The following is a 10,393-nucleotide window of genomic DNA, read 5'->3' on the forward strand; positions in this document are numbered from 1 at the left end:
CATAAATTTGAACGTAAACGTGGGGATAGCATACTGTAAACGGAACGATGTTCATCGAAAGGCGTTCTTAATTTAAGATTGGAAAAGTTTGAAATTTGATCTGGGGTTTTGGAATGCTGAACAATGACACTAAGATTTAAAACTTTCTTGTGTTCACACGACTTTATTAATTTGAGGGATAATAGGGGTTTTTCTTGTGAACCAAATAACAAACCCTGCGAATTTGTAATAAAAAAAAATCTGCAAAGAACTCTGATCTGTAGAGAGTTCAAAAGAAATTGGGAATGGACAACAAACCTGGGTTATAACAATATTCGTCACCACGGAACTTATAGGATACTTTGCAAAGGTATGCGAACATACTGCGTATTAGTTTGTGACAATAGTGTGAGTTATACGTTTTGTAGTTTACTATATATGTAAGTTATTTTAGTTCTACGCTCCATGGGTAATAGGTGTGTGTAGGTCTGCATCTTCGTATTAAAATTTGGCAACGTGATTTACTTTACTGTTAAACAAAATTGTAATGATTTAGAAAGTACGACGAATCTTATGAATACTACTACCACGTCCACTTTCCACTTCTCGTGAACTTTGCCATTTCTCTTCGTTTCGTTCTATCCATGTTGATCTGTTTAAACAGTTGGTAAAGATAACGAACCCGCCAATACGTAAAATACCCACAAAAACCCATAGCTAACCACAATCACATGATCACTTTCTGGTATTTACTCCCTTTTCTTACAGAATTAAACCACATCCGTTTACTCGGTTTCCCACTAGTCGCTTTGTAAATAAATATAAAAAAGATCGCCTGGGAGGTCGGGTTTCACACAAAAACATGTAGTCTACATGTCTGTGGTTTACAGGTTTATAACAGTTTTGGTTGGTTGAAAAAACAGCTGTTGGCTTCTAAACGATTTAGTACTCGTTAAAATGTTTAACCAATTAAAGAATCAATGATGTTACCTCCGGAGTAATTAAATCTCTGACGAAAAAGTATACCGTTACTGCATTAGATTTTCCATAATCACCAAAATAATGGATGTTTTCAGAAATGTTCACAAGGGTGCTTATTTGTGACTATCCAGTTTATACATCATAAAAAGCATTCAAATATAACATTTCAAATTCATATTGATAAACAATGTAATTTTTATGGGAAAGTTGCTATGTTTGTATTAAATTGAGATGACCAACTAGGTTTATAAAAATGATAATCTCCGCTCCTCCCTCGCCATCCCTACATTGTACAGAAATATCAGTCATTTAAACTGTCCAAGGATCTTTTAGTTACCGCGGTATTCGTAACAGTAAGAAATAGTCGCGGTTATTTTCAAGTCTATTTACAGATCGACAAGTTCAACCAAATTAAATAGGATCTGCAATTAGGTTTAAGAGTGGGATTTTGAAACTAAATACAAGGCACTTTTAAACTTGAAAATAATTCGCACATAATGTGAAATCAAAATCCTAGTACATTATGGAGCAACAAAGACTTGCGTGTCATTATTTTCAAGAGGCATTTTGAGGTTCCATGATTTCCTAAAATTTGGTCTACAACATCCTTCCTATTGGATAAAGGTGATTTAGTTCCACAGGAAATGCAAAAAAATATATATGTGTAAAGAATTGGTTTAAAAGTGTTTATAGAAATTGGCACGTCACTTTGTGTTGAAACTGAGTCAATGGTAAGCTTTTCACGATAAAACCTCGCATTCTCGGGTCAGTTACATTTCAACTGCTCGATTGAAAACCCACTTCAAACTTGTTTCCGACAGACCAAGCAAACATTTAACTATAGTCTTCATCGACAGGTCTCCAGTAAGCATGCAAGAAGTCCCTGGTCTCTGGATAACACAGGCTATGTAAACGTACTTCACAGCGGCGTTACAGTGTAGTGCAAATCTCGCGTTATCTGAGCCAACTCCAAATGCTGTGGCGTCATCCAACACCCCCGGCGATATACCAGCAATATTCTCGTACTCATTGAATAATTTATCTCGGCTGCTGACATGTTTTTCTTCATGAGGGACCGTTTCACGGTAACGAAAATAAAACTGTTTTCTTCAATTCAATATGACAGGCAATGGGGCGAAACGAAGTGGATAAAAAGATAAAAAAAAATATAAACTGTGTGTTGCGAAACAAAATATCGACTATAGTTTTAGCAGAAAGAATGAACCAATGTCATTCATGGTTAAAACCTTAAAGGCGCGAAAACTTTAGTTTTAGATAAAAAATAAAGTGTTATTTAGTTTTTGCTACGCGATTAAAGTTTTGTTTTATTTGGAAGATGAAGTGCAATTTGGTTTGTTTGTTTGTTAACTATTTTCGACAAAAAATCACACAATCTCAACATTGGCTTTATCTGTACACGTAAAATTTTGAAATTTCAATGAAATAGACAAAACATTTTTGACCCAATTTAAAGATCCTTAAGTTTTACAGACAAATATTTGAAAGTATTAAAATACACCCACGGTTCACTTTGTTAACACAATATAATATATAGTAAAAAAAATAGCATTAATATTTTCAACTACGGAAATATTTAGCAATAAACATCATTATACTACGTTATAAAGTTGACGAATACGACAAACAAGCTAACTTATTCAATTATTATGTTTGATAATCCAGTCTAACCAGAATCCGTATCCATATTTAGTTCAGCGTTTGCAAATTGTATTTCTGATCAAACTGGGAATACAGTTTTCGAGTCTTCTTCATGAATGCAATGCAACCCATTAGATAGAACTTACATATAAGAAACTTCAAACACTCTAAAGAGCAAATTCTTGACGCTAATAAAGGTATCCAAATTTGGCCACCGATCAATCAAACACGTCTAAAACTGGTGGACAAGAATAGTGTAATATGTTAAAATTTACAAAGGGAGATAAGCCTTATTTTTTACACTTTCTCGACAAGGCGTGCAACATCTTACATTTTATGTGCGCGTTCATGTGGGCTCAGGACCTCTGTTTGCGTGCACCAATGTCTACCCGTGACCTTTGATTTACGTGTCATATATACCAATGTTTTCAACGAGCTCTTGCTTACTTGTCCTACATTGGTATTGAACCCACTTGACCTTCACGAGCGTTAGCGTTCCTGTGTGATTAGGAAGGTTAAATAAATCAATGGACAGTACCCGAAAATAATACTTTGGGCTGTAAAATTGTATTGACCACAGCCTATGTTTACGTGGCACAATGTGTACGGACTTAACCTCGGCGCTACCTGTCACCTAAATACTGCAAGCAATCTAATTTACAAGACAAAAATTATTACATTGGTCTTTAGTTTTACTTAGTAACCCTAAGTGCCATTCTCACAGACGGATACCGCCAATCGAATGATATTTATTTATTTGTAATAACAGAAACAAAATATGAACCATTATTCCTTGACGGCCAGACCGCTTCATTAATATTGCATTACAGTATTAAAAGCTATAATCCAAACAACTAAATAGTAACTAAGTATTTGTATTTTTGTACACGCAATTATTGAATAGCAGGTAGAAATGTCATTAATAAGACATGAAGAATGTCGATTTTATTGGATCGCTTGACAAAGTTTAGTTATCAACCATTAATATTAATGAACATTAAATATCAGTTGGGCCAAATTGGCTGAGAGTTAGCTGAGATTAACGCAATCTATAATACAAGCAAATTTTTTTATTGTACACAAGAAAAACATGGTTTGTCAAGTTTTATTCCACAGGAACTTATTTCATTTCGAAATGCTTATTTCCAACTTTTACATATGCACAAATTGTTGGTATCACGTCATCTATGTCCAGTTACATTTCTAACAATGCCAGTCAGTTTTATTTTATTATTATTATCTAAATTAATATCTAAAGCACACTTTCGGTCCTTTAAAATTGAAAAAGAAAAAGTACTATTAGCAACCCGGAGCTTTGATTTTTAAAGTGGTTAATTTAATTTCCCTTACAAGAAAACATAAATATGCTCTTTTTACATAGATCATCGCTTTATAAAAAAAAATACACTTTCGCTGTTATTATCAAATATTTTAATGTTCTTTATTTTTTAAATGTAATAGAACATGCAATCGTTCTGAGGAAAACAGTTGGAGATGATTTTTAAAAAGGAAAATACCGACCAATGAAGTACATTAAGCACATCGCTATAGAAGTCGATTAAGTCGGCACAATCGTTCATTGTCCGGTTTCGTTTTATTTATGATTATCAAAAGAACATTTATTATTTCATGCATGTACAATGACTGGTGATAAGAGTAAGAAAACAAACAAGACGTGCGCGTAAATATTAAATACGTTTTACTTATACTATATTTCAATTTTTATTTAAAATATAAATGATTACATACATTTACATATATATTTATCTTTTAATACATAATATAAGAACGAAAACAACAACATTTTATGTGTTTTGTTTTCTCCGTGACTGTTTTATAATACATTTTTCTTACAAGCTATTATTTAATAAAGATATATAAATAAATCTCAGAATGGGCTTTCAAATGCGAAAAGACTGATAAACCTCTCTGAATTTCAATAGTTTTTTCCTTACGACGAGCCAAAAAATCTTAACAAGTTTGGAAAAAATAAAAAAATAACCAAAAGCTCTGGCGTATTTAGCGTTTAGGTTTCGGTTAAAAGGGAAATAATTAAATAAAAAGGTCGTTGAGCGAATCAAAATTTGATCGTTCGTACTTTGTTATTATTATATTGAGCAGAATGTTTTCAATTGTCAGAAAAAATGTTCTTTTGTTGTGGAATGTCCGTGGCTATGGCAAAATTATGTTTGAAGTTTCTGGAGCGTACCAGGCTACATTTTGCAGGTTGTCAAGTACACGCTGTGATTTAGGCTATAAAATTATTACCAAATTCCGGTAAGTTTGGAATAAAAAAATCTTTGAAAAATGACCTGTGGTCCCTGACAGGGCCAATAATTCCATTTAAAACTGTTGCGTTTAGAAAGAGTCAGGACAGGGCTAATAACTCTGTGAAAATTCAATGTGTACCTCGGAATTATTTCAACAGGGTACCTCCTTAGGATTAGTCGAACAATATATAGTATATATATGAACAAATTGGACGTGTTAAAATGTAACAAAAGGACAATAAAAGTCCACCAATCAGTATAGTCCAAAAAAGACAAGTTCAGTAGACATAATGAGTAGTGCGGTCGTCAGAAAGAAAGTTCGGGCGGGTGTGGCGAGACAAAAGAAGTGCGTGGTAGATGGGAGAGAACTCCTTTTGGTGACACAATAGATCGATTGCCACCACAACAAATTACTTTGTGAGGCTCAATATTAATTTCATGCTTCGTCGCAGTGCTAAGCTGGACCCTGCCTTCAACATAGTAGTCTAGTCTCAATGGGTGAGTTGAGAAAAAAAATGATGTTCAGGTTAGCAAAATGGTTACACTTTTGAAAATATATAAAATTTTCAAATTGAAATTCATCGTAATTTTTAATAATTAGTTTGTTCTGTCTACCTTTATGTACATTTTAGTGGATAATTATATGAATCGGGTGAGACAAGTATTTAAAAGAGAGAGAGAGAGAGAGAGAGAGAGAGAGAGAGAGAGAGTTTAACGTCCACTCGACACAAACTAGGTCATTTCGGGACTAACATATAGTTCATTTTTTTTTATTTCAATAATTCGCTTGCGGGTTGGGGTCTTTAGCCCATGTTAAAAAAAGACACAGGAAAACTTCCATGAGATGAGATTAGGGAACAATAGTGGCACTACAATAGTGTTGGATTCACTTAATTTATTTGAGTAATTTAATTTCTTCAAATAAATGAAGTGAATCCAACACTATTGTAGTGCCACTATTGTTCCCTAATCTCATCTCATGGAAGTAAAAGCTAAGAGAATGTTCCAAATTTGGTTGAGGTCAAAACAGTGAGTTAGTGTTAAGTTTTGAGGTCAATAATTAAGTAAAAAATCAAGTTTTAACTACTTGTCGGGGGGGGGGGGGGCGAATGGTTAGCACGTGCGCGCTGTATCACAAGGTCGTTCATTGAGTCAATTGGCGGGGTTTCGATTCCCCGGTTGTTCGTGACAAGGGTAGGGTCGCCTGTCCAACCTCGTGGGTTATCTCCGGGTCTTTCGGAAACCATGTTAGAATTTGTATCGGGTAACGCTAGTGTTGTCTGGAGACCCTATCTTGTAATTATATCCACAGTTAAATGAAAATAACGCTATAAATATTTAGTGCGAACACTACTTTTGCCCTCGCCCATTGTTTACCTTACACTCTTCTGGCTATTGGGGGGTTGGATGGCTGAATGGTTAGCGTGCGCGCGCTGTATGATAAAGTCTGTCATTGAGTCAACTGGCGTGGTTTCGAATCCCCGATTGTACGTGACAAGGAGTAGGGTCGCCTGTCCAACCTCGTGGGTTTTCTCCGGGCCCTCCGGTTTCCTCTCACTGCTAAAGACCCCTACGCGCAAGCGAATTAATGAAATAAAATTAACCATATGTTAGTCCCGAAATGACCTAGTTTGTGTTGAGTGGACGTTAACCGCTATTTCTCTCTCTCTCTCTCTTCTGGCTATTATAATTGTGTCCGCGCCTGCAAACATTAGAAAATACTTTTCTGCCGGGCATGAAATTTTGATAAACATTAGGGCCTACAGGAATTGTAAGGAAAACCGTAGGCTAATTTATCTACTATTTTGCATGATAATTTTACACCGTATTTGCGGTTCTTTCAGGTTGTACAATAATCACATTTCTGAATTGGAACATTAGCCTATCTCACTTCTAAGTCTGTTTTAATTGGTCCCGATGTCGACCGAAGTACTGTAAATAAGCTCCTTTCCCACTTTCAATAGGCTAGCAGACCTACCAATAGCGCGCGATTTCTTCTTTTTGACAAGGCAGTGTGGCAATTTTGACTCTAGCCAATTTGACGTTACAATATTGCAGCTAGTACGCCACCATCTTCAATGAAAGCTTAAAATTGATCTCACTTTAACTCCATACATCTTATTAAGGCTAGATGTTGTAAAACTCAAGGACGTTGCTTCAAGAAATGGTATGCCACATGACTCCGGTGTTCCCTATTTCTGAAGCCAGCCATCACGCTCTGTCAATTAATGAATTATGCAGATTTCTTTTTTAAAAAAAACCTCACCAAATATGCACCCAAAGACAGCTACAATATTGCAGTTTAATTGTGTCAATAACTGAGTAATGGGAATAAATGAAATACATGCAATATACTTACGCAGCCTCCGTTTCTCTTGTAACTTGTTACTTCTTAGGCGTTCACGCCGATTAAAATGTCGTTTGGCGCGGAGCGTCCTCAGGATGCTCGCGCATTTTTTGATTGTTCTTGAACGCCATGACGATAATCTGTAAGTCGGTTAGGCTGAATTACCCACCCATAGTAAAAAAAAGAGTATGATCTGGGAAAGTTGTGTTGATTTTAATTTGCAATCAATCGTGAAACAAAGAAATGGTTTTGTGTTTGGTAATGAAGATATTTAGATCTTACGAAATAATAAAAAAAAAATGTCTACAGAGATTCCGGGTGGGCCGACAGTTTGATTTGAATGACACCGTCTTACGTCTAACACCTAATTTGCGATGACCTTACCTTAGCTTATCTTCAGGTTAACACACTCTATTAGTATTACCGGTAACTAACAGCAGAGGCAATGCGAAACAGACTACAAAATCGTGTCTCGGCTTGACAGGTAAGTAGGGCCTACTTATTTTAATTTTTTCTTCCATTTACATCGATGTTAGGATTTAAAATTTAGGCCTGTCTCGTTTGCTCCTATTGAACTGTTGAATGCGTATTTCAAATGTGGTCGTAAAGGTTCCACTATTAACAAAGTTAGATACATTTTAACTGAAAATTCGTTAGAATTGTTATATTTTTTGCATGTTTTCTAGTTATAAAGAAAATCTAGCATCTACTAGACGTTCGTGTAAAATAAGCACTTCGGATGTTGTTGAATGATAATAAGTTTAAATAAGAAATATATATTGAACAGTAAACGTATACCTCACAATTTTGCCATCTGTGTTCCGGATTGCCTGTGCTGTCACAGTTTTTTGGTAGGGGTCCAAAATGTATATTTGGGGACAAACGTCAAAAACTACATGGCTCGAAATTGGTCTTGGTGATCATCTCATAGATTAATAAAACATTCATTTCTAGCACTGTATAATGTCTAAAGAAAACAAATGTAGGCCTATATGGGTTACTGTTGGACAACCCATAGGGAGGTGGGAGTAGACCCTACTGTGTGTGGATGTGCGTAAAGGGCGGCTATGACAATGCCTACTTGACAAATATAAATGTCTTATAATCAAGGGTACGTATTTTCTTATCAAGGGGTTAATTTCAATTATCGAATTTCGTAAGTTGTTTTAAATTTCAAATGATCCTGCAAAATATTGTTTAAACTAATTATCGCCTTTCAATAAGGCAAGAGGTAATATATTTTTTTTAAAATGCATGGATTAAAATTGCTCCCCGTGAAACTAACATTTTAATTGGGATGTTTGATGTTGGCATCGAAAGTTACTCCAGATACAAGTTGACACCATTTCCAATTATCTCGCATGGAAGACCTGCAAGTGGGATTCATTTGGCAAAGATCCGCAGTTCAACATAATCATCCTGAGGTATACTATAATGTTCCATTTAGTATCGAATGAAATCATACAAAAATAACTTCCATTTTGCCTTATTAGGCCTATAAGACGATAATTAGTTTATTACGAAAATTTTGAAGGCTTATTTGTATTAAAAGAATTTATGAAATTCGATAATTTAAAGGATTCAATACAATCATGTTTTAGGAAAGGTTGTGAAAGATGTTTTTGCCCCCCAAAATCCAAGCAGTTGTCACAGTGGCACCATATGCACTTACAGTGTTATAAATTTTATGCTTTACTTATTTACGATGATCATCATGTATCTCAACATTATCACATTTACCGTCCATTTTAGGCACTGTACTCCTCCACCAGTAAGGACAATCTATACATTTATTTAGATATCTACACGGTAGAAATCAATGTTTTAGTACTAAAATGATCATCATTTAAATCAACATTATTTCAATTCCCACCAAGTTTAGGCAAACCATTTCAAAGCAAACCATTTGTCCAAGGGCATCCTATATATAGTGTTAGGAATTAATGCAGTGATGAGCATCCAGACTAATTTCGAACCACATGGTTTTTGTATCCAAAACCATGTGGACCCGCCAGACGCCCCCCTTCCCCTCCCCTCCCCCCTCCCCTTCCCCTTCCCCTTACCCCTTACCATAAAAAGCCAATTCTGGCATTGCCCCAACACCCTCCTGCTCCCAGAATCCCCCACAAAGCAAAACATTTGCCCAAGGGCATTACATAGACTTATTTAGAGGTGTACATTGCTATAAATTAATGTTTTACTAATCTACAGGATGGTCATCATGTATATCTTGTAGGGAAATGTGATAATGTTGATATGATGATCATTATAGCAATGTACATCTCTAATTAAATCTATTTAATACAGATGTGACGTCATCCTTTGAAGTTGGCGTACCATTATTTTCAATAATGTACAGGCAACTTGCCAATCGTATATTATCTATACTAGATGAAATATTGGACTCGCGTGACGTATTTCATTGATAGTGTCTGTATTTTAAGTTGTTTAATGGTCTCAAGCTAACTTAATATATTGAAACAATACTCGACTAACGCCTCGTGCAGTATCAATATATTACTTAATTTGTCACTCTGGACCATTAAACCATACATAATGCCCTTGCATTATCCAAGAGCATCCTATATCCAAGAACATGCTGTAAAATGCTCTTGAACATGATCATATTTCCACCCAGAATCAAAATCTACGTTAAAAAAATGCTCAAGAAAAACTTGGTCTCATAAATTCCCCTCTCGGGTGACGATACTCCCCCTTGAGCCACGGGGCTACTTCTGTTCTGCTCTGACTGGGCCAATAAAGACATACGTCATACAGTGTGCTACAGATGGAGGCGCTACAGCCAACTATTATATCTAACTCCAACTGCCAAGGGTTCTTTTACGTGCATGCCAATATGTACAGTGGACCTTGATTTTAACAGTATTATCTGTTGGTTGTTTTCAAAAACCCAGGAAAGGCATATACAAGAATTTTGACACATCCAGCACAGAAAAGAAGATACAACAAATTTGATTAGTTTTTCTCAGTACAATTTTGATTAGTTTTTCTCAGGACTTAATGTGATTAGTTTTTCTCACGACAAATTTTATATTTCTAAGAAGTGAGACTGTCATGATATAGATATGGTACGATATTCATAAGATAGGCCTATTTAATAACATCACTTAAATGGTCTATCAAAAAGCACCGATTT

The sequence above is a fragment of the Patella vulgata genome, chromosome 9, assembly GCF_932274485.2.
Source record: "Patella vulgata chromosome 9, xgPatVulg1.2, whole genome shotgun sequence".
Lineage (NCBI taxonomy): Eukaryota > Metazoa > Mollusca > Gastropoda > Patellidae > Patella > Patella vulgata.